This window comes from Gorilla gorilla, chromosome 15 (assembly GCF_029281585.2).
Source record: "Gorilla gorilla gorilla isolate KB3781 chromosome 15, NHGRI_mGorGor1-v2.1_pri, whole genome shotgun sequence".
Taxonomy (NCBI): Eukaryota; Metazoa; Chordata; class Mammalia; order Primates; family Hominidae; genus Gorilla; species Gorilla gorilla.
Window position 1 is genome coordinate 24,594,621 of NC_073239.2, and position 26,759 is coordinate 24,621,379.

Genomic DNA, 26,759 nt, shown 5'->3' on the forward strand with positions numbered 1-26,759 from the left:
GAAGAAAAATCACATGATCATCTCAATATTCATACAAAAGCACTTGAGAAAATTCTGCATCCATTCATAATACTCTCAGCAAACTAGAAAGCAAAGGGAAATTACTTAACCTTTATTGATTAATAAAGGGTGTTTACAAAAAACCCTACAGCTAACATCATATTGAATGGTAAAAGACTAAATGCTTTTCCCCCAAGAACAGAAACCAGATAAAGACTCTCACCACTTCTATTCAACATTATACTGAAGGTCCTAGCCAATTCAATAAGGTAAGAAAAAAAATAAATGCATATAGATTGGAAATACTACAATTTTGTCTGAAGATAAATGAACACATCTAAAGATGTTCAATGATATTAGTTACTGGGGGAAATGCAATTAAAACTACCATATTATATTCCTTCATACCTATTAGAATTGTTTTTTAAAAAATGATCATAGTGAGTGCTGGTCAGGGTGTGGAACAACTGAAACTCTATACTTGCTGGTGGGATATAAATGGTAAAGCTGCTCTGAAAAACAGTTTGACATTAAACATGTACTTAACATATGATCCAGCAATCATATTCCTATTACTCAAGAGAAATGAAAACTTATTTCCACACAAAACCTTTACTTGATTGTTGTAGTGGCTTTATTCATAATTGCTAAATACTGGAGACAACGCAAATGTTCTTCAACTGGCAAATGGAAACAAGCTGTGGAACATGTATACAATGAAATATTACTCAGCGATAAAAAGAAATGAACTACTCATATGTGCAATAACATGGATGGATCTCAAATGCCTTATGCTAAGTGAAATAAGCCAGACTCAAAGGGCTACATCCTGTATAATTCCACTTATGTGACATCCCAGAAAAGGCAAAGTTTTAGGAACAGAAAATAGATTGGTTGGTCACCAGGGGGCTGAAAGTAGGAATAAGAGCAGGGCTTGACTACAAAGGCAGCAAAAGGAATGTTTTAACAGTGATAGAACTTTTCTGTATCTTGATTGTGCTGGTGCTTATATGACAGCATATATGTGTTTGCCTAACTCATAGAATGGTACCCCAAAAGTGTGAATTTTACTGTAAGTAAATACAGTAAACTTAAAAAGTGAATTAGCACACGCAGATACAAACATAAAAGGATATATATCAAAATACTGATGGTGATTATCTCTTAGAGATGGTATTACTCATGATTTTAATTTTCTTCCTTGTCCTTTTCTGGAATTTAAAAATGATTCCCAATCAATAGGTATTATTTTCATTTCTATGGGGAAAATAAAGTTGCATTCCTTTCATATATTGAATGTGAGCCTCCAGACCTAGTGAAGATGGCAACTGCCTCTTGGAGACTCTTGGATACCAGTTTCCCTCCCCTTTTTCCCTCCTGTCCTTTATCCTTTACAATGATTTCAACATATCAGTCCATGAGTTCAAGAAGCTGCAACTGTTGCCAAATGCCTTTTCAAGCAACCCCTAATTTCTTTGCTGCCATTTGAGTCTATTTCTGACATACTAATAAGATTAGGCAAAGATTTACTGAGCCCTTACATGTGCTAGGCACTGCTAGGTGTTCTACATGCAATATCTTATGCATCTCTAACACAGCAACCTTAAATGTTGTACTTTTTCTGTCCTCAATTTACAGATGCCCATGGTCACAAGCTAATAGAGACAGAAGCTGGATAATTTCAGAGTCTAAATTCTCAACCACTGTAGCGAAGTGAGGTGGTTAAGGAGCACAGCATCTGGAGGAAAACTGCCTGGATTCTAAAGCTTGGCTCCCTTTAGTAGTGGGGTCTTGGGGAAATTACTTATCTTCTCTGAGTCTGTTTCCTGAGAATAAAATAAGGATAATAGTAGTAACTACTTCATCAGTTGGTTAGGAGGATTAAATTATACATGTGAAGTGCCTGGTACATAATAAGTGTTGTCGTTAATCCCACACCCCAGCCCCAAGTCTTTTTCTTTGGGTGTAGCAAGGACCTTCAGCTTCCATCAAGGTGATTTCTTAACTGTTCAGTAACAGCACCAGGCTCTTCTTGCCTCAGGATCACTGGTGTATTATTCCCTCAGCCCAAAACATCCTCCCTTCTCTTTTTCACCTTCTGACTTACCCTAGCCTGCAAGGCTCAGTTCAAGTTCTCCTCCATCCAAAACAACATTGCTTCATATATTTCTTTCTAAGTGGTCACAAATAGTTTCATCGGCATTAATTTTGTCTTTGATTAAAATGGTCATCCAATAAAGTAGTTTGTAGCCTCATGTAGTTATTTAAACTTAAATTGATTAAAATGAAATGAAATTAAAAATGTACTTTCTTGCTGTGCGCGGTGACTCATCCCAGTACTTTGGGAGGCCGAGGTGGGCAGATCACCTGAGGTCAGCCTGGCCAACATGGTGAAACCCCAGCTCTACTATAAATACAAAAATTAGCCAGGCATGGGGTGGGCACCTGTAATCCTAGCTACTCAGGAGGCTGAGGCAGGAGAATCGCTGGAATTTGGGAGGCAGGGGTTGCAGTGAGCCGACATGGCACCACTGCACTCCAGCCTAGGTGACAGAACAAGACTCCGTCTAAAAAAAAAAAAAAAAAAACCAAACAAACAAATCACTTTCTCAGTTACACTAGCCACAGTTCAAGTGCTCCCACGGCTAATGTCAGCTATATTGGATAGCACCACTATTGAGCATTTCCTTCGCTATAGAAAGTTCCATTGAGTGCTTGTCTAAAATGTAAACAAGGGCAAGAACTATAGCTAAAGCTCTGGAAACCCAGCAGTGCACAACCCAATGATTACATAGGAGGAACTTTGTTGAGTACTTGTGTTTTGTTTTATTGATTCACCAAGGGGTTTCACATTTGATGGAAAACCTAATGTGGGCATGATCTTTTGACCTAGGCTACAAGTTACTGATTGATTAAATCATTCACCCAATTTTAACTTTGGTCTTGAAGGATCAAATTTCCAAAAAGCCAAGCCCATCTTTCCTTTTTAGGATAACGCAGTAACTATTCTGTCAATGACCCCTTCAGTTAGGAGCTGAAGTCCTCTATGACACACACAATTCATACAGAATTTTAGATGGGAAGCTACCTATGTTAAATAATCTTTTGCAAAACCTAACCTAAAATAATTCTCTTAAAGTGAAAAGATTTCCATGTGCTTAGCAAATACTGCCCTGATAACTTGCAGCATTTCAATAAAATATATTCACCTTATTTTAGAGGTGAAGAATCAAGGTCAAGTGATTTACCCAAGGTCACATTTCAGTGCTACTTCTGGATCCAGTTCCCTCTGACACCTGAGCCCTTAGTTTCTCTCTTTGCTGAATCCCAGAGTTCTAAATCACTCCCATACCCTTAGGGCATTTTATGCCCACTAATGATACCACTTATTCTGAGTGTCTACAATTTGTAAGCTCTCTGCAAAAGCAGCAAAAGCTGAGGCTGCTGCATACCCCCCACCCCCCCACCCCATCATGTAAACATCTTGGCTGTATCCCAGCTGAGTCACTGCCACCCAGTAAAGGACTCACAAAAAAAAAAAAAAAAAAAAAAAATCAGACCAAGCTTAAAGCACTCCACTAAAGCTGCTGCAGATAAGTAGGTCATTAAAATATAAAACATAAAATTAGCAAAACAGCGTTTTTCCCCCACCATATGCTAAGAGGTTTCACCAAATGATAACATATACAAAAAAATCCATATACCAGACAGGAGGGTGAAGTGAGAAAGTGGCTTCAGGGATACATTGATTGAGATACTCAAGCAAGATAAATTGCTTTTTGATAATTAGATTTGAGGAAATCTTTTTTTTTCTTCTGTGATTCCATTGTTGTATGGAATCACAATCTATTGCAAAAAGACTTAACATTCTAAGGAGGTAGAGGTCTTTCTCCATGTGCGTCATCTCTTTGTGCTTATATCAAAGACATTACGATAAGAATGTTCATAAAATTTTTCTTAAGCTTATTTGCCAAATATTTTCAATGTTAAATGGTTGAGTTTTTTTTTTTTTTTTTTTTATTATACTTTAAGTTTTAGGGTACATGTGCACATTGTGCAGGTTAGTTACATATGTATACATGTGCCATTCTGGTGTGCTGCACCCACTAACTCGTCATTTAACATTAGGTATATCTCCCAATGCTATCCCTCCCCCATCCCCCCACCCCACAACAGTCCCCAGAGTGTGATATTCCCCTTCCTGTGTCCATGTGATCTCATTGTTCAATTCCCACCTATGAGTGAGAATATGCGGTGTTTGGTTTTTTGTTCTTGCGATAGTTTACTGAGAATGATGGTTTCCAGTTTCATCCATGTCCCTACAAAGGACATGAACTCATCATTTTTTATGGCTGCATAGTATTCCATGGTGTATATGTGCCACATTTTCTTAATCCAGTCTATCATTGTTGGACATTTGGGTTGGTTCCAAGTCTTTGCTATTGTGAATAATGCCGCAATAAACATACGTGTGCATGTGTCTTTATAGCAGCATGATTTATAGTCCTTTGGGTATATACCCAGTAATGGGATGGCTGGGTCAAATGGTATTTCTAGTTCTAGATCCCTGAGGAATCGCCACACCGACTTCCACAATGGTTGAACTAGTTTACAGTCCCACCAACAGTGTAAAAGTGTTCCTATTTCTCCACATCCTCTCCAGCACCTGTTGTTTCCTGACTTTTTAATGATTGCCATTCTAACTGGTGTGAGATGATATCTCATAGTGGTTTTGATTTGCATTTCTCTGATGGCCAGTGATGATGAGCATTTTCTCATGTGTTTTTTGGCTGCATAAATGTCTTCTTTTGTGAAGTGTCTGTTCATGTCCTTCGCCCACTTTTTGATGGGGTTGTTTGTTTTTTTCTTGTAAATTTGTTTGAGTTCATTGTAGATTCTGGATATTAGCCCTTTGTCAGATGAGTAGGTTGCGAAAATTTTCTCCCATGTTGTAGGTTGCCTGTTCACTCTGATGGTAGTTTCTTTTGCTGTGCAGAAGCTCTTTAGTTTAATTAGATCCCATTTGTCAATTTTGTCTTTTGTTGCCATTGCTTTTGGTGTTTTGGACATGAAGTCCTTGCCCACGCCTATGTCCTGAATGGTAATGCCTAGGTTTTCTTCTAGGGTTTTTATGCTTTTAGGTCTAACGTTTAAATCTTTAATCCATCTTGAATTGATTTTTGTATAAGGTGTAAGGAAGGGATCCAGTTTCAGCTTTCTACATATGGCTAGCCAGTTTTCCCAGCACCATTTATTAAATAGGGAATCCTTTCCCCATTGCATGTTTTTCTCAGGTTTGTCAAAGATCAGATAGTTGTAGGTATGCGGCGTTATTTCTGAGGGCTCTGTTCTGTTCCATTGATCTATATCTCTGTTTTGGTACCAGTACCATGCTGTTTTGGTTACTGTAGCCTTGTAGTATAGTTTGAAGTCAGGTAGTGTGATGCCTCCAGCTTTGTTCTTTTGGCTTAGGATTGACTTGGCGATGCGGGCTCTTTTTTGGTTCCATATGAACTTTAAAGTAGTTTTTTCCAATTCTGTGAAGAAAGTCATTGGTAGCTTGATGGGGATGGCATTGAATCTGTAAATGACCTTGGGCAGTATGGCCATTTTCACGATATTGATTCTTCCTACCCATGAGCATGGAATGTTCTTCCAATTGTTTGTATCCTCTTTTATTTCCTTGAGCAGTGGTTTGTAGTTCTCCTTGAAGAGGTCCTTCACATCCCTTGTAAGTTGGATTCCTAGGTATTTTATTCTCTTTGAAGCAATTGTGAATGGGAGTTCACTCATGATTTGGCTCTCTGTTTGTCTGTTGTTGGTGTATAAGAATGCTTGTGATTTTTGTACATTGATTTTGTATCCTGAGACTTTGCTGAAGTTGCTTATCAGCTTAAGGAGATTTTGGGCTGAGACAATGGGGTTTTCTAGATAAACAATCATGTCGTCTGCAAACAGGGACAATTTGACTTCCTCTTTTCCTAATTGAATACCCTTTATTTCCTTCTCCTGCCTGATTGCCCTGGCCAGAACTTCCAATACTATGTTGAATAGGAGCGGTGAGAGAGGGCATCCCTGTCTTGTGCCAGTTTTCAAAGGGAATGCTTCCAGTTTTTGCCCATTCAGTATGATATTGGCTGTGGGTTTGTCATAGATAGCTCTTATTATTTTGAAATACGTCCCATCAATACCTAATTTATTGAGAGTTTTTAGCATGAAGCGTTGTTGAATTTTGTCAAAGGCTTTTTCTGCATCTATTGAGATAATCATGTGGTTTTTGTCTTTGGCTCTGTTTATATGCTGGATTACATTTATTGATTTGCGTATATTGAACCAGCCTTGCATCCCAGGGATGAAGCCCACTTGATCGTGGTGGATAAGCTTTTTGATGTGCTGCTGGATTCGTTTTGCCAGTATTTTATTGAGGATTTTTGCATTGATGTTCATCAAGGATATTGGTCTAAAATTCTCTTTTTTGGTTGTGTCTCTGCCCGGCTTTGGTATCAGAATGATGCTGGCCTCATAAAATGAGTTAGGGAGGATTCCCTCTTTTTCTATTGATTGGAATAGTTTCAGAAGGAATGGTACCAGTTCCTCCTTATACCTCTGGTAGAATTCGGCTGTGAATCCATCTGGTCCTGGACTCTTTTTGGTTGGTAAACTATTGATTATTGCCACAATTTCAGATCCTGTTATTGGTCTATTCAGAGATTCAACTTCTTCCTGGTTTAGTCTTGGGAGAGTGTATGTGTCGAGGAATGTATCCATTTCTTCTAGATTTTCTAGTTTATTTGCGTAGAGGTGTTTGTAGTATTCTCTGATGGTAGTTTGTATTTCTGTGGGATCGGTGGTGATATCCCCTTTATCATTTTTTATTGTGTCTATTTGATTCTTCTCTCTTTTTTTCTTTATTAGTCTTGCTAGCGGTCTATCAATTTTGTTGATCCTTTCAAAAAACCAGCTCCTGGATTCATTGATTTTTTGAAGGGTTTTTTGTGTCTCTATTTCCTTCAGCTCTGCTCTGATTTTAGTTATTTCTTGCCTTCTGCTAGCTTTTGAATGTGTTTGCTCTTGCTTTTCTAGTTCTTTTACTTGTGATGTTAGGGTGTCAATTTTGGATCTTTCCTGCTTTCTCTTGTGGGCATTTAGTGCTATAAATTTCCCTCTACACACTGCTTTGAATGCATCCCAGAGATTCTGGTATGTTGTGTCTTTGTTCTCGTTGGTTTCAAAGAACATCTTTATTTCTGCCTTCATTTCGTTATGTACCCAGTAGTCATTCAGGAGCAGGTTGTTCAGTTTCCATGTAGTTGAGCGGCTTTGAGTGAGATTTTTAATCCTGAGTTCTAGTTTGATTGCACTGTGGTCTGAGAGATAGTTTGTTATAATTTCTGTTCTTTTACATTTGCTGAGGAGAGCTTTACTTCCAACTATGTGGTCAATTTTGGAATAGGTGTGGTGTGGTGCTGAAAAAAATGTATATTCTGTTGATTTGGGGTGGAGAGTTCTGTAGATGTCTATTAGGTCCGCTTGGTGCAGAGCTGAGTTCAATTCCTGGGTATCCTTGTTGACTTTCTGTCTCGTTGATCTGTCTAATGTTGACAGTGGGGTGTTAAAGTCTCCCATTATTATTGTGTGGGAGTCTAAGTCTCTTTGTAGGTCACTCAGGACTTGCTTTATGAATCTGGGTGCTCCTGTATTGGGTGCATATATATTTAGGATAGTTAGCTCCTCTTGTTGAATTGATCCCTTTACCATTATGTAATGGCCTTCTTTGTCTGTTTTGATCTTTGTTGGTTTAAAGTCTGTTTTATCAGAGACTAGGATTGCAACCCCTGCCTTTTTTTGTTTTCCATTTGCTTGGTAGATATTCCTCCATCCTTTTATTTTGAGCCTATGTGCGTCTCTGCACGTGAGATGGGTTTCCTGAATACAGCACACTGATGGGTCTTGACTCTTTATCCAACTTGCCAGTCTGTGTCTTTTAATTGGAGAATTTAGTCCATTTACATTTAAAGTTAATATTGTTATGTGTGAATTTGATCCTGTCATTATGATGTTAGCTGGTGATTTTGCTCATTAGTTGATGCAGTTTCTTCCTAGTCTCAATGGTCTTTACATTTTGGCATGATTTTGCAGTGGCTGGTACCGGTTGTTCCTTTCCATGTTTAGCGCTTCCTTCAGGAGCTCTTTTAGGGCAGGCCTGGTGGTGACAAAATCTCTCAGCATTTGCTTGTCTGTAAAGTATTTTATTCCTCCTTCACTTATGTAGCTTAGTTTGGCTGGATATGAAATTCTGGGTTGAAAATTCTTTTCTTTAAGAATGTTGAATATTGGCCCCCACTCTCTTCTGGCTTGTAGGGTTTCTGCCGAGAAATCCGCTGTTAGTCTGATGGGCTTCCCTTTGAGGGTAACCCAACCTTTCTCTCTGGCTGCCCTTAACATTTTTTCCTTCATTTCAACTTTGGTGAATCTGACAATTATGTGTCTTGGAGTTGCTCTTCTCGAGGAGTATCTTTGTGGTGTTCTCTGTATTTCCTGAATCTGAATGTTGGCCTGCCTTGCTAGATTGGGGAAGTTCTCCTGGATAATATCCTGCAGAGTGTTTTCCAACTTGGTTCCATTCTCCGCATCACTTTCAGGTACACCAATCAGACGTAGATTTGGTCTTTTCACATAGTCCCATATTTCTTGGAGGCTTTGCTCATTTCTTTTTATTCTTTTTTCTCTAGACTTCCCTTCTCACTTCATTTCATTCATTTCATCTTCCATTGCTGATACCCTTTCTTCCAGTTGATCGCATCGGCTCCTGAGGCTTCTGCATTCTTCACGTAGTTCTCGAGCCTTGGTTTTCAGCTCCATCAGCTCCTTTAAGCACTTCTCTGTATTGGTTATTCTAGTTATACATTCTTCTAAATTTTTTTCAAAGTTTTCAACTTCTTTGCCTTTGGTTTGAATGTCCTCCCGTAGCTCAGAGTAATTTGATCGTCTGAAGCCTTCTTCTCTCAGCTCGTCAAAATCATTCTCCATCCAGCTTTGTTCCGTTGCTGGTGAGGAACTGCGTTCCTTTGGAGGAGGAGAGGTGCTCTGCGTTTTAGAGTTTCCAGTTTTTCTGTTCTGTTTTTTCCCCATCTTTGTGGTTTTATCTACTTTTGGTCTTTGATGATGGTGATGTACAGATGGGTTTTCGGTGTGGATGTCCTTTCTGTTTGTTAGTTTTCCTTCTAACAGACAGGACCCTCAGCTGCAGGTCTGTTGGAATACCCTGCCGTGTGAGGTGTCAGTGTGCCCCTGCTGGGGGGTGCCTCCCAGTTAGGCTGCTCGGGGGTCAGGGGTCAGGCACCCACTTGAGGAGGCAGTCTGCCCGTTCTCAGATCTCCAGCTGCGTGCTGGGAGAACCACTGCTCTCTTCAAAGCTGTCAGACAGGGACATTTAAGTCTGCAGAGGTTACTGCTGTCTTTTTGTTTGTCTGTGCCCTGCCCCCAGAGGTGGAGCCTACAGAGGCAGGCAGGCCTCCTTGAGCTGTGGTGGGCTCCACCCAGTTCGAGCTTCCCGGCTGCTTTGTTTACCTAAGCAAGCCTGGGCAATGGCGGGCGCCCCTCCCCCAGCCTCGCTGCCGCCTTGCAGTTTGATCTCAGACTGCTGCGCTAGCAATCAGTGAGATTCCGTGGGCGTAGGACCCTCCGAGCCAGGTGTGGGATATAGTCTCGTGGTGCGCCGTTTTTTAAGCCGGTCTGAAAAGCGCAATATTCGGGTAGGAGTGACCCGATTTTCCAGGTGCGTCCGTTACCCCTTTCTTTGACTGGGAAAGGGAACTCCCTGACCCCTTGCGCTTCCCAGGTGAGGCAATGCCTCGCCCTGCTTCGGCCCGCGCACGGTGCGCGCACCCACTGACCTGCGCCCACTGTCTGGCACTCCCTAGTGAGATGAACCCGGTACCTCAGATGGAAATGCAGAAATCACCCGTCTTCTGCGTCGCTCACGCTGGGAGCTGTAGACCGGAGCTGTTCCTATTCGGCCATCTTGGCTCCTCTCAAATGGTTGAGTTTTTCAACCAAACTATAATTAAGACTTGAAGAAGAAAATTATTCCAGGATACATCATTATTTACGTTCCAAAAGAATAAAAGGGGGATAGATGTGAGTTTCAACAAATGAAATTAGTAATATGAACCTGATTTAATATTTTAGGTATTCCCTGATAGCTTCTGGAATCATGGCATAAATAATGGCCCCAATTATTAAAACTGAGAAATTTAACAAGGCACAAGATCAAAGTGCACACACACTGAGCTAACTTCACACTCATTCTGTCACAATTACTAAAAAATGCTTTCAGCTGGGCTTGCACTTTGAATTAGAGGGGATTTCTTAACTGACAGCAAATTTATAGTCTTTCCTTATTGCAGCAAATTTGCTTGACTTTTGGTCTTTATGCTGACATTTTGACAAACTAGTACTCCAGTTCCATCGAGAAATAGCGTGATAATAATCTATGGCAAATGCACAAATTTTAAAAAAGAGACAAATAGCTGGATAACACAGAACTCTCCAGCATCAGAAAAAATAATCAACAGTACAACAAAAACTTACTGGCAGCCTCTTCGCTTTCGTCCCTTTTGAAATCCTCCTGATCACCCCCATCCCCTGGGAGGTATGTTGGATCTTTTCATTAAAGAGATTGGAATAGGGAAGGAGGAAGAAATCGATTCAGAGGATGTAGACTTTGATGAAGAGATAGAGAGAAATAGACACAGAGACAAGGGGGAGAGATAGAGAAGCAGAGAGAGCCCAAGACAGATGATGTGGAAAGAGGTGCAGAGAGATAATTAAAACTTGTAATGTAGAGTTAGTTAGTGTTAGGTTGGGAGTTGAGTGTAATATTCTATTGGGAAATCCAAGAAACAGTGAAAAGAAGATGGATGTACTCAGCTGAAACTGATTTGCTCAGAGGGCCAGTCATATTTTCCCCGACATTTCACCACATTGTGCCTTCTGTTCATGCTCAGGGTCTCTCTTCTGAGCAGCAGCATCAAACTTGGAGTTTTCACTCATGATGTTCCAGTCAGGTCAGTCTCCAGTGAGTGAAGAATACTAACTTATAACCTCACAGATATTTGGATCAGGAAGTTATTTTTCATTTGAAAACTCAACAGCCTGAGCTACTCATCCCCGACACAATTATGTAGCACATATGCCCGGTTGCTCTCAGATCCTGGCATTTCATTAATTACTACAAGAGATGATTGCCTCTTACACTTTCATTTGACAAGGCATCCTCTTCAGTGAAGCAGTAGATAGACATATTGTAGGATCAACTGATTCTGGGGGGTTGACAATATGAAGCAAGAGTTCGTGTGATTTGTTCTACATCTGGGGACATTGGCCTATTTGTTATTCACACCAGAATATACTTAGTATCCTGGTGAACTTCATTTTTAAATGCAGACCAATAGTATTTATTGTGCCCGTGGTTCTCACACTTGAGCATTCATCAGAATCACCTGGACTGGAGGGCTTGCTAGAACACACATTGCTGGGTCCTCCCCCAAGAGTTTCTGACCCAGTAGATCTGGGGACCACCTTGAGAACCGTTGACCTAAGCAATCCTGGGCTATTTAAGAGGAGAATGCTGTGGGGAAAACTGATATGTTCAAGGATGCAAAGAGGGAAGAAGATGCCTCCTCTAGACCAGCACTTTTTAAAGTTGAAGGTGCCTATGAATGCAGATTCTGATTGACAGGCCTGGGGTGGGTGCTAAAATTCTACAGGCCTAACAAAACTCTCAGGTGATGTTGATATTGATGCTGCTGACCCAGGAACCACACTGAGTTTCAAGGCTCTACATTAACCAGGGGAGTGTTTCTCAAAGTATATCCTGAGGGCCATTTATAAAAAAAATCATAGGGTTGTTTGGGGGAGTGAAGGGGATTGTTATTAGTGCAGATTCCTTGGTCCACCCCTAGATATACTGTATTAGAAACTCTCTAGAGATTCCTAGGTGGAGCCTAGGAATCTGCATGTCAAAGAACAGTTTCTTACATTCTTCTACAGATTGAGAGAGAACAAGGGACATCAACAGGTGGATATTCAGAGATCAGTATTTCCAGGCACTGTCTACTTGGGTCCCTAGTTTTTTTCTCTGTCTTAGACCTTCTACTGTCTTTTTTATTTTTATTTTTTTTGGCTGTTGATGACATCACCAGAAAAGGTAAAGAGAATTTTAAAAGAAGGGGTGAGGCCAGGCACGGTGTCTCACGCCTGTAATCTCAGTACGTTGGAAGGTTGAGGCGGATGGATCACTTGTGGGAGGCTGAAGTAGGTGGATCACTTGAGGTCAGGAGTTTGAGACCAGCCTGGCCAACATGGTGAAACCCCGTCTCTACCAAAAATACAAAAATTAGTCGAGCATGGTGGTGCGTGCCTGTAATCCCAGCTACTCAGGAGGCTGAGTCAGGAGAATTATTTGAACCTGGGAGGCGGAGATTGCAGTGAACTGAAATGGCACCACTGCACTCCAGCCTGGGTGACAGAGCAAGGCTCTGTCTCAAAAAAAAAAAAAAAAAAAAAAAGTGAGGGGTGAAACTTCTAATGATCTGTTTTACTCTGCATTAGCCAAAAATTCATAGGGGAAAATAAAACGGAAACCGAAGGCAATGTTTTAAAAAATTTCCATAGAGTTAAATTTTTTTCTGTCTTACCTATCCTCTGTTTCTATAGGCAACCACAAATTGTTGTCTAGACTGCTTTTGTTAGTGGTAAGTGAAAAATATTTTTGTAATGATTATTTAATATTTTGCTAAATCCAGAAGACAGGAACTGTCTGCCAGCAAGTGCCATATTGAAGTTTCCTAAACACTACAGAAAATAGAAATTATTTACAGTTAGCACTCAACATTGGCAAACAAGTCATGCTATTAGAGATGTATTTGCATATGTTATATTAAGAAGCATGCAAATTTATGTGGAAAAGTACATATAATTGGGCATAATTAATCATTTCTACCAATGATAAATATCCCATTTCCCAATATTGCCATCCAATCCTCCCTTTCTTTTGAGCATAGATATGTGTGTTTCTAACCTCCTGGGATGGCAGCATTATGTAAAATACCTCTGCCTCCACCCTCCAGTTCTGTACCTACTTCTACATTTAAAGGACTAACCACTGGATCAATTTCATGTTTTCATTCAAAGACTAAGAAAATAAAGTTCGAACGGTAGTAAATATGGACAGTTGTTTCTAATTATTGTTCTTATTGTTAGGACCATCTAGGGAGCTTTCTGAAAGTTCGGATTCCCCAACCATGTCAAGATTCAGATTCAGTTGGTCTGGGGTAGGCCAGGAAATTTATAACATTCCACGTGACTCAGACGTTCAGCTAGGTTTGGGCACTACCAGTATACATAAAAGAGCACTGGACAGAATCAGGGAACTTCAATAATATTGTAGTTATTATTTTTGCTGTTAATAGTATTTGTTACTATTAGTTTTCTTTCTGTCAGACATTTGCAGATATCTGTCAGACATTTGTCAGACTAAGCACTTTACATACATTATCACAGAATTATCAAAATAGCCTTTCATCTCATGGATGAGAAAACTAAGACTTGGAGAGGTTAAGTGATTTGCCTAAAGCCACAGAGATAGTGAGTGGCAAAGGCAGGAATATGGTTTTATCACTGAGTAATATGTAGGTCATTTAAGTAGTTAGGTGAGTCATTTAAATTATTAAGTTTTCTCATTTGGAGATGAGGGGCATTGGACTCGACAGTAGATCACATCTAGGCTTCCTTGCAGCTCTAATGTTCGCTTCCACAATTGAACTAGAAGACCTGGTTTTTGGCCTTCTGGAGCTCAACATGCATTGTTAAGCTTCCTCACTGTCCTTCCCATTTAGGTTTAAAGCACCACTTCACCTATGGCTCCTCATTTTCCACAGAGCAAAAACTCCTTCAGAACAGCCCTAATCCCTGTCTCGAGCTTTGGCTCCCAGTGCCTCAGGCACACCCCTGCAACCTCCAGTCCACTGGGTAACAGGTGTTTTGAGCTCCATGCCCTTGCTCAGTGTTTGTCTCAATGCTCTGCCCTTCTTGGTTCGATGGAATAATCCTGCTCACTCTTCAGAGACAACCCACACAGCAGCAACTCTTTTGTAAAGACATCACTCTTTTCCTGGTCAGAATTGATTTGTTCTTTTAAGATTTTGTTTTGTCTTGTGTTACAGATAGAATGAACTTCAGACCTAGCTCTCTGGCAACTTCACTTTCAAATATCCTGTCAGCTCATCCACATAAGCATGCCAGTACTTGGCAGTCTTGATGTAGACAACATGGCAACTGTAGTTATGGCATATATCCCAAGAGGGGTGGGAATTATTTTCCTTTTGGTGAGATTCTGTAGGGCTGAGGCACTTACCTTATCTGACTGTTCTTTCATCCATCCGTCCATTCATTTATTTGCATATATGTTAAATTATGTATCCCAAATTTAAATTGCCTATACTTGGCACATAATAGACTCAATTTTTGTTGCATTAATATTAAATGTTTTTATATGACTCGCTTAGATAAATCTTTTGCAATCAGCTTATTTTATACCACCACTCCTGCCATCATGGATAAAAACTGTTTCTTCTGAATAAGTAGGTAACCAAGTAGCAAAAGAATGACAGCACTGGAAAATGAAAGGAAGGACAAAAATGTTATATTTGATCAGTGCAGGCTCCTGGCATAATAAAAGAGACAAAGCTGATGTGTTTTGGTTAAGACAACAGTGAAGGCCATGCTTTTCAACTGGACCTGTGCCCAGCACTGCTTTGTAACAAGCCTGGAAAAGGAGTCAGAGCAGCACGCCACCAGTGTGACCTGTAAGACTAAGTGAAGGTAAGCAGGGGGCCACCAACAGGTCCTCGGGCTAGAGCCATCCAGCTCACCACAGGACAGGGTGGTGGTATTCAGGGAAAAAAATCTGGTAGGCTTCTAAAAGGGGTTTCTGTGCACTTGGACACCAAGAGAACAACATGCATAAAGGGGATAATTTTACTCCATTCCAAATCGTCTTTTCACAACTCATTGTTGCTTGGTAACTTGTAGTAGCTATCACCGACTTCCTAAGGTCTTCTTAGGCATCTCCCGCTCTGGGTTCCCAGACTTCCCCCCATTAACTACCAGGCTCTGGTTTCCTATGATTGTATCTATTGCTCACACTAAACTGAAACTCTATGAGGATAAGGATTAATTCACTTTGGTATTCCCAAGGAAAGCCTAGCAGAGACATGGCAGCTACTCAATATATGTTTGATGAATTAATGAAGGGAAAAATTAGCCACCTGTAACTATCACAGGTAGTTCCTTTAGTTCCTTTTAATGAACAAGGGAGACTTTTAGAGTGGGAAGTGTAATGTTTGTGTTATCCTGATGAAAATGTTGGTTGTTTCAGACTAGAAGTAGGTATCTTACCCTGGGGAGGTCTAAGCTTAGTGGCAACGAGGTAGAAAGGATCAAAGCCTAGGAGGCCTAGTTGGACAAAATCTCCTTTAAAACAGAGAATATCAGATCTCTATTATCCCAGTCATGGCTGGAAAATGGTTCTCGTTCTAATTTTATTATTTGTTTGTTGTTGTTGTTGTCGTTGTCTTAGAGACAGGGTCTCGCTATGTCACCCAGGCTAGCGTGCAGTGGCATGATCATAGTTCACTGCAGCCTCAAACCTGGGCTCAAGGGATCCTTCTGCCTCAGCCTTCCAAGTAGCTAGGACTCTGGGCATGTGCCACCACACCTGGCTAATTTTTAATTTTTTTTTTTTTTGTAGAGGTGGGGTCTTGCTCTGTTTCCCAGGCTAGTATTAAACTCTTGGTCTCAAATGATCCTCCAGTCTTGGTCTCTCAATGTGCTGGGACTAATTCTGATTTTATTCTAGTAGGATAAATGTTTCCTTTGCAAGGGTTTGTCCCCTTCTTTCTGGCTTGGGTGAGTATCCAAAGAATTTCTGTAGAGGTAGCAAATGGTCTTCTCCTCGTTTCAGATGAGAAGTAAGATATTGATGCTTACTCCCTCTTAACCAGGGCCTGGAAATCCTGAATCAATAATTTCAAAGACTAAATGAGATGGCCTTTGCTTTATAATGTGTTTTGCTATTTCACTATCCATATACCTTGCTATTTTCTTTTTGCAATAATCGGCAATTAGCTTTCTGTTATGCTCTATTTAGAACAGGGGATGCATTTCCATTGATCGTCTACTTGAATATTGTATACTTACTCTGTGTTTGATGGAACCTATGTTTTTAAAAAATAGGTGGACACAGATTTCAATATTTTCTTGTAGGGAAGCAGGGAACTAGTTTTTGAGGCTTGCATTAGGGGCTAGTAGCAAGTCATAAAAATGTTGACTTTTGACATTCTCTCAGCGAGGCCTCTAACACATTCTAAGTCAGCTTCACTGTGTCTCAGTCAGAAATCATAGATACATGATTCCTGCCTCAGCTCTATTAAACAAGATGATATATTTAAAAACACATGGTCTCTGGTGGATGATCAATACATTGACTCTCTTGCTCTTTTTTTTTTTCATTTCCCATTCATTTCCCTAATGCATGCCTAAAGAATATGACCCAGCCGAAACTCAGTCAGTAGAAGTGGAAGAAAAATAATGATGTGTGTGTGTGTGTATGTGTGTGTGTGTGTGTAATGTTTCTGTCTTCTGTGCGAGAGAAGAGAGAACATTACATAAACTATAACACTCCCAAGTTCCTTCTGGTTGGGAAGTTTTAAAGTCAAATTAGATCTAGATTGAGTTTTAAGGGAGTCTTTCAATGCTAAAATATAACAAAGCATTTATGAAAGCTTATCTACATACAAATGGTTTATACCTTCAAAGGATATTTTGTTCTTTCTAACATTCAACAATCCTGACCATTTCAATAGGCCATATGCAGAAAGTATAATCCTCCTTTCCCTATTTTATTATTTCTGATAGTGATAACACAGACCAAAGGATCATCAAAATTGGGCCCTGGATTTTTTATATTCTTCAAAGGGAGACATCAAGATAAAGTATACACTTTTAAAATCAGCTTATCACTGACAAGTCACTCTTTAGACTATTAAAGTTGCAAGAACTTCCACAAACATCATTTACTGTTTATAGAAAAAATTTAATTGTTATGGTAAGAAGACAATAATAATGTAAGACTATTCAGAATTGTTGACAGGCATAATTTACAAGACATTATGCAGTACTTCGCAACTCCATCACCTCTCAATCATTTGAATTCCGATTGTCCACCCTGTGTATGATTGAAATCTTTTGCGACCGTTTGTCCTATTAGAGCCAGAGGTCCTTTCTCCAGACTCTCTAGGGCATTGTTTCTCAAACTGGTTTTATGCATAGTACTAGCCTTCAGGATGGTGGAAGAGACATAGATCAGAGTGATTGAAACCATATTGGTTATGGGCATTAGCTTTAGATGGATCAATGACAAGGTATGCAATGGACCCAGGATACCGATTAATCCAGTTCCATGAACACGATGTCAAAAACATTTGTGAAGTAGACTTTAATGCAGATATTGTCCTAGCTCTGGCATTTCCACCTCCCTGATTTTTAAATAAGATACCCTCTCTAATCCTTAGTTTCATTATTTATAAATAAGCATGATAAAACAGTCCCTGTCTTGCTAGTTGTTGTGAGAGTAAGATAATGTATGCCAATTTTTTGTTTATGTATTTGTTTACTTGTTTATTGTCTGTCTTCCCTCTACCTCACCCTCAAGGTAAAAATCAGGAATTTTACTTTTTTCATGGAGGTATCTCCAGTGCCAGGAACAATGTGGTGTACATAGCAGAGTTTAACAAATATTTTTAAAATACATAAATGAAAAAACTAGTACATGAAACGTTCTTAGCATGATGCCTGGCAAATAGTATGTGCTCAATAAGTATTAACATAAAAAACAACCTACTTCTGTGAGATGTTTCTCAAATAAAGGATTTCGTGCAGTTATACATTAAGAAGACTGAGATATCCTTCAGGGAAGAAATTGGTATAACTTATTTTTAGCTCCATATACCCATGTTATTTGGCCACAAAACCCCTTCTTCCCAGGTATACCTGTTAATTAACATTCTGTAACATTAGTGTACCATTGAACATATTTTGGGAAATAATGAATTAGCCTAATGTCCCTATTTTAGAGGTAAGAGGCCCAGATATTAAATGATTTGCTTAAGTCAAGTAACCAGCAGCAGAAATTCCAAAACTAGAGGCAAAGCTCCCATTTCCCGAGCCTGTGTCTTTACCCAGCCAGGTGAGGAGTGGTGTGTGGGCAGTGACATTGTATGTCAGCATTAGAAGGTAATTTAAATCTCACCTGCATTTTTCAGCATTGAGGCCTGTATCAGACACTACTGCTGACCCACCTCATATCCTTTTTTTGGTTAATGGGGGCCTCTTTGACACCTGAGCATAATATACCTACTGGCCAGCCTTCAGGAATGTGCAACCTGGAAGTAGAAGGGTCTTAACACCCTACAGGGGCAACTCTTGGCCAAAAGAGGATGAAAGTTAATGGGTAAATGTTTTCTCCTCTTCTGCAGGCAGATAACTCTGAGATGCACTCTGTGTCCTTTGAGAGTCCTGGTAGGATCAATCCCAGTTGCCCACATCATTGACATAGGCCACAACTGAGCAACGTGGCAGTATAGGCAAACTTTCCAAATTCCCAGCTTTTCTCCTTTCCAGTCATTCTGCCTTTTCCCAGGTGTGTTACTCTTTCGCTTACTATTGAAAACAGCTGTGTCATCTCTTGTGCACCCATTAAGCAGGTGCCATGTTTCACACCAAAGGTGGCTGCGATTCGGCAGGCGGGGATGTAAAATAGGAAATAACATCTAAATATAAATCGGACTAGAATGGAGGAGGCTTCTAACAGATGAGAGGTGCTACGACGCTCAGTGCTCTGTTGATTTTTTCTCCTGAGTTTTCAAGGATTTGGGGAAGGCATGAGTATAATGTGTTTACAAACATACTCTGTGTTTATGATGCCTGGTTTTTCTGTTATGCTGAATAAAAACAGGGAGCTACTCTTGGTTTGGGAAAACAGTGCAAGCTGAGGTAGTTTCCACAATGTTTCAGCAACTCATTGAGTAACCTACCAGAGCCCCAGAGCTTCAAGCTGTAAGCCTGTTTTACTGCTCTCAGCCCCCAAGGCAAGAAAGGGAGGCAGTGTAGCTGTATTAGTTAAACTGCGGAAACAAACAGACCTCCAAATTCCAGTTTATTTCTAGCTCATGTGATAATACAATCCAGGTGCCCTTGTTCAGCAGTTTTCTTCTGTTGTGACTCAGAGACCTGGGCTTTTCCACAATGTGCTTCTGTTGTTCCCTGGAACCTTGTGGTCTCGGCATTGAGCTGGCAAAAGAGGAAGTTGTGAAGTAAGCATTTTCAGCCCACAGGTGACACTCAAAACCAAAACGCATATCCCACTGGCAAAAACTAGTCACATGGCTCCCCCTGGAAGCAAGGAGGGTTGGGAAATGTAGTGACCAGCTAGGTAGAGACTTCCCAGCAACAACTGTGTTCTGTGGAAGGTGAAGCACCACTGTAGGGGAGCATCTAGCCATCTCTGCCAGGTACATTTGTCAGGAATGCCAGTTCTAGAGCCTGGTGGACCTGGATTCAGACCCCAGTATGCCATTGACTAGCCCTGTGAATGTGGGCACATTATTTCACTTCTCTGACCCCCTCTCCTCATATGTAAAATGATGATAATGGAAGAATCTGTCTCACAATGTTGTCATGGGGTTTAAATGAGATCGTGTACAGACGACTCTTGTCACAGTACCTGGCACATATGAGCGCTCAGTAAATGGTAGCTGTTTATTATTATTATTAGAGATGAAGTCTCACTCTGTCACCCAGGCTGGAGTGCAATGGGGTAATCATAGCTCACTGCACCCATGAACTCCTGGGCTCAAGTGATCCTCCTGCCTCAGTCTCCTAAGAAGCTGGGACTATAGACACACACCAACACATCTGGCTAATTTTTTTAAAAATTTTTTTGTAGAGAAGGGGGTCTTGCTATGTTGCCCAGACTGGTCTTGAACTCTTGGCTTCAAGTGATCCTCCCGCCTTGGCCTCCCAAAGTGCTAGGATTATACGCATGAGACACTGTGCTTGGTCAGTTTTCATTATTAACTATGAAGCAATGCTGCTATCTCACTTGGTGAGATGTGTCAGTTTCCTTCAGTTTGCAAGGGACTACACAAGTTATCTCAGTTAATTTGAATTTGGTTTTTTCAGACACACAGAAAATAAGAGCAGAGAAAAAAAAACAAAGCAGACAAACAGCCAGCTTATTGGCATCAGAACACTGCATAGGTGACATGAAGGGCTCTAATTGTGGGACAATTGTCCTGGAAGCTCAGGAGCACCTGTCCAGAGAACATTGGCTGCCCCACCCACAGGACTCAGCTCTTCTCTGGCTCAGCATCTTTCTTTCCTGCTGCTTCTGACTGGCCTCTCTGCTTTTCTCAGCATCTCCAGGTTTCTTCTCATTCACAGCTTCTATGAGCTGTTCTCTTTGTGCATCTTGGCTTCTTTGCCATTGTGTTTTCTGTGAGTCTCTGTTGATGTCTTATGCTCAGACACTGTGAAAGGATTTGTTAGACAGACCTTATACAATAAAGGGCACCTGTCGTTGGTCAGAACCCAGAGCCAGTCCACCCAGGATATCAATGGTTACTTTTCTTCCAGGTGTAAATCTGACTCAACAAGCTGTGACTACCATAGTGGGGATATAGCATACAAACATCGTGACGTGGTGTAAGAAAATGCTTCAGTGCCTCCTTGTTGAGAAAGGAACAGTGCTTAGAGCCGACACTCACAATATAAACAACAAGGTAAATCATTAAACATTTCACTGGTGAAAATCTTCAAATTTATTATCTGCCTTCAATTTGCCATGGATTTGCTTGGTTTCCTAAATCTTCTTAGGATGAGTGCTTAAAAGTGAAGTATATACCTTCTTACCCCATCTGAAAAAAGAAAAAAAATGAAGTATGCAAGTCACTGTCACTTAACTGGTATCCCTGGCTAAAGTTTGTCTGCATTGGGCTGGGCACGGTGGCTCATGCCTGTAATCCCAGCACTTTGAGAGGCTGAGGCGGGCAGATCATGAGGTCAGGAGTTCAAGACCAGCCTGACCAATACGGTGAAACTCCATCTCTACTAAAAATACAAAAAATTAGCCGGGCATGATGGTGCATGCCTGTAATCCCAGCTACTTGGGAGGCTGAGGCAGGAGAATCACTTGAACCCGGGAGGTGGAAGTTGCAGTGAGCCCAGATCGCGCCACTGCACTCCAGCCTGGGCTACAGAGCGATACTCTGTCTCAAAAAAAAAGAAAAAGAGTTTGTCTGCATCTACCCAACTTCCACACTTCTACCAGAGTTCTTATCCCCATGTAAGTCTGGTTATTTTACTTTCTTACTTAAAACTCTGAATTGGTTCCCTTCTAGGTATAATATAAAGCCCTGACTTCTAAGCCTGCTGCCCTTACTCATTTTCTACCCTTCTCTGCACTACCGTTCCACCAATGTCCCACCACACTGAATTTTCTCCATTCTCTTTCACACTTTTGTGATCACACATACGCTGTTCTCTGGTTGGAATGCTATTCCCTACCCCATCACCCCTTGGTAAATGCCCATCTATCCTTTAACACCCAACTCAATCGATACCTTCTCTCAGAAGCTTTCCCTGATCTGCCAGTCTCCGCCTCCCCCTCCCCCGACATGCCCCTATAGCTGGATGAAATCACGTGTCCCTTCACCAGATCCCCATACCCCATAAACAGACCCCACTGGTGGTGTTGATTATTTTATATCCTGGTTATCCAAGTGTCTGTCTCCCAGGCACAACTGTGAGCCTCAAAGGCAGAGAACATGACTTATTCATCCTTTACACTGCCAGGGCCCAAGAGCACATCTGTCTTCTTTAGCCCCCAATACCTGGATGTTAAATTTTATTGGAATTCAAAACCCTGCTGCCACAGATGGATCTGGAATATGAAAACAAAATCCACTCATTCTCCTGTGTGTGTTTCCTACGCAGGATCTTTACTTCTGAAGAATCATTTTATGGTCAACCACACTTAATCTATTCTACAGAGTACGAAAGAGAAACTAGTCTACATTTTCCATAAAGTAACATGACAAGAGGTCCCATTCCTAGGTCTAGGACAAGCGTTTGATTTGCTATAAACAAGGTGATTTTCAAATGTCCTCTCTTATGATTTTTCTCTTCATGTAAGTGTCATCATCCAGGGAGCAATGACATTGTGAAGATGCATTAATTGGAGATGTGGGCTGGAATGTTTGAAGCCACATTTCTCCACATACACACAGAGTCTCTTCAGGCTTTTGAAAACCAACTTCTTATTCTTGGGCCTCTTTTCTCCAGAGGGATTCTCCCAATTTGGACTCTTTCAGAGAAGCTGGCATTTGGAAATGTGTGCGGAGCTGGGATGGTTGTCACAATGATGGTTGTCGCAATTATTTAGTGGGTGGGAGCCAGGGATGCTCATATCATACAATGCATGGGACCATCATACAGACCAAATGTTGTCCCACCCAGTGGGAACAGCCCTCTAGGTGAGAACTATTGAGTTAAGGGATATGTTTAAAGTCCAAATGGAAGCTCCTGTCTCAGTTTTAAGGACTTCTGACTCAAATAAATTCATAGTTATTTCTTCTATGTCGAAAGTGTGTGCTTATATCAAATTCACTGGAAACCACAGACTTTTAAAAGAATCAACAGGAAAAAGCATTTAGCATGCCATCTTGCTAGTGAAAAAAAGACAGAACAGTGGAATAAAATGGCCCTTTCTTTGAAATGCATTTAATTTAATAAAACACGAAATTAAAGGTAGGACAGTCTCGTCCCTATTGCAAAATAACCTGCAGAGTGAAAACTGAGACATGCACAATTTCATTAACCTTCCATTCATAACGCATAATGCATGGAAAATGCCATTTTAACATCCAACTGAACAAGGCTATTTCCATGCCTTGAGAGGGTTTCACATATTAGCATTATTTGTCAGTGAGGATACAGGAAACAGTATGAAGAAAAAAGGTCCTGGTCACACAAAGCGTTTATCCTTTTCATAGTCTATTTTTTGAATGAAGATATTTTTCTTATTATATAGTGTTTTATCTCTTTGTTAAACATTCTTGGCAGCATACAGAAAAGCATGTCAGTAAAATTTGGAAATTTTGTTAAATCCTGACTCAGAGTGTGTAGCATCATTGAACGTTAGAACTTCAGAACTTCAAAGGTCCTGGAGATCACAAGCTTCAGCGATCATGGAGTCCATAGGATCATGGATTCCTATTTTGTACATGAGAAAACTGAGGCTCAGGGAAATTAGTGACAGTGGAGGTGATAGCTCACTAGGGCCCGGGAGAGAAAACAGAGCTGGATAGGTTTGCTTTGTGAGTTCTCAGTGTCTTCTCATTACAAACTGTCTTCAGTGTACCTTTAATTATTTTCTGAATAGACAACGGCAGTTCAAAACCCTGCTCATTTTATAGCATTCCTTAGCTGTTAGTACTATTATAATGACCAAAAAAGAGAAAGAAAAACTGGGGCAAAAATGAACAACCTTGCAATTTATAAAACTGCAAAACATAACTGTTATAGGAAAGGGGTCCCAATCCAGACCCCAAGAGAGGGTTCTTGGATCTCCCACAAGAAGGAATTCAGGGTAAGTCCACAGTGCAAAGTGAAGGCAAGTTTATTAAGAAAGTAAAGGAATGAAAGAATGGCTACTCCTAGACAGAGCAGTCCTGAGGGCTGCTGGTTGCCCATTTTTAGGACTATTTCTTGAAGATCTGCTAAGCAAGGGGTGGGTTATTCATGCCTCCCCTTTTTGGACCATATAGGGTAACTTCTTGATGTTGCCATGGCATTTGTAAACTGTCGTGGCTCTGGTGGGAGTGTAGCAGTGCGGATGACCAGAGGTCACCCTCATTGCCATTTGTGTTTTGGTGGGTTTTGGCTGGCTCCTTTATTGCAACCTATTTTAATGGCAACAAAAGCCAAAATTGACAAATGGGATCTAATTAAACTAAAGAGCTTCTGCACAGCAAAAGAAACTACCATCAGAGTGAACAGGCAACCCACAAAATGGGAGAAAATTTTCGCAACCTACTCATCTGACAAAGGGCTAATATCCAGAATCTACAATGAACTCTAACAAATTTACAAGAAAAAAACAAACAACCCCATCAAAAAGTGGGCGAAGGTATCAACAAGGCCTTTATGACCTGAATTTTGTGCTGACCTCCTATCTCATCCTGTGACTTAGAATGCCTCAACCATTTGGGAATGCAGCCCAGTAGATTTCGGCCTCATTTTACCCACTTCCTGTTTAAGATGGAGTTGCTCTGGTTCACATGCCTCTGACATAACCATCTAACATTTGAAAAGTGTGTCATATTTTATTAAAATATTGTGTTGCAGTGAAATACAGTCATTGCAAAAGGATGCAGCATCATTTACTTTCTCTGGCTTTAATGTGTTGGAACAAGCCAAGCACATCCCTTGGTGCCCACCTCTTCCTCCATCCCCCAACATGTCATTTGCAAATGAATTGTACACCTAACATTTGCTTTGTGCAAGGAATTTTAAACCCAGGAAACAATACAGTATGTTTTAGTATATTATAGCAATAGGCTTCAAGTTTAATGAGCTTTGGGTCTAAATGTAGCAATTTGGAAGTCTCTTCAAGCTTATAAAATGAGATTCTACCCAAGTTTATAAGCAGGTACAATAACACTTGGAATGTAACTGTGTCAGGTATCTGAGAGGCTTTTTTTGAGCGTATGTAGAACAAATTGCCTACGTAATACTCCTCCTTCCTTCCCAGTGTTTTATTCCACAAACACTGACACTGGAATAAAATGTCCCTATTTGACAGGTATTGCAACATTTTGGTAATTAGCTTAAAATACAGCTGATTTGTCCTCCTGCTGCCTTCCCCTATGGCAACCAGTATCTGAAAGCTTGTTTTAAAGCCATTCAACAAGCACAAAGAACCATACCTGTTGCATCTGATTTCCTCCCCATTAAATCAGGATGAATAATTTAGTAAAAACTGCTTATGCACAGATACTCCAGTGACTGCATGGAAGATAAGACTGTGAGGCTGCTGGCATTTTCACCGCTTCTAGCTGGTTGTCAGTGGAATCTTGGCTTTTCTCTCAATGGCAGTGAGCCAAATAGCCCAGTGACCTCGGCCTTTCACCTAAGGGTCCTTAGTGTACCAGACCTTTCCCCTGTAACAAAGCCCATTGCTACTTTTGTAACCATGGTGGACACTATCAGTTGGCTATTCAACTGACCTTCACAGCCCCCATCTTCCTTAAGGTTGAAATAGGCAGTTACTTGTATTCTCTCAGCCTCCCTTGCTGCCAGGCAGTCATGTGACACAGGTCTAAACAATGACACATAAGGTAAGGTGTATTGAGGTGCTTCTGGGAAACCTCTTCTTCCTTAATGGAGAAGTGGTTTGACACCGTAAGGGCTCTGGAGCTGAACTGCCAGAGTTTAAGTCCCAGTTCTATCACTTCTTGCCTGTGTCATACTGAGAAAGTTAATTCTGCTTTTTGTGCTTTGTTTTTTTTAAATCGGCTGTAGAATTAAAACCTACAAAGTGCTCAGGATAGCACCTGACATAAAGTAAATGCCGAGAAAATGTTAGTTACTATTATAGTTAATAAAAAAAAAAAGGGCATGTGATGAGCATTCTGCTTCCTGCTTTTGGAAACGGCTTTGTGAGGTTAGGATGCCTGGAGTTATGGCAACCATTTTGTGACCAAAAGGGGACCCGGGACTGCCTAGCTCAAGATTTTCTTAAGTAAACGAACTATAGATATAGTGGATTTTTTGTTACTAGCTGCAGGACAATCCCATCTAATATATATATATATATGTATACACACACACATATAAAAATTATATAGAAGCAGGAAGCAGAATGCTCATCACATGCCTTCTTTCATATATATACGTATATATACACACATATATACATATATACACACATATATACATATATACACACATATATACATATATACACATATATATGTATATATACACATATATATGTATATATACACATATATACGTATATATACACATATATACGTATATATACACATATATATACACATATATATACGTATATATACACATATATACATATATACATATATACACACATATATATACATATATATGAAAAATATATAGATAATATATATTTTTTTGTGAGACAAGGTCTCACTCTGTCACCCAAGATAGGGTATGGCGGCATGCTCACAGCTCACTGCAGTCTCCACCTCCTGGGCTCAGGTGATCCTCCACCTCAGCCTCCCAAGTAGCTGGGACTACAGTGTAAGCCACCACGCCCAGCTAATTTTTACTCTTTGTAGAGATGAGGTCTCACTATGTTGCCCAGGCTGGTCTCAAACTCCTGGACTCATGTGATCCTTCCGCCTCAGCCTCCCAAAGTGCTGGGGTAATAGGCGTGAGCCACTGCACTCAGCCATCTTGTCATTATTAAGCCAGGGTTTAAGCCCTGCCTTCTCTGGTTCTAGCTGCTCTGTTGGCTTTGTTCACCATGTACTGCTTCCTCCTCTAGTAGAGATGAGATGCTCCCTCCTAAGAGGCTCAGACTGATTTTCTTT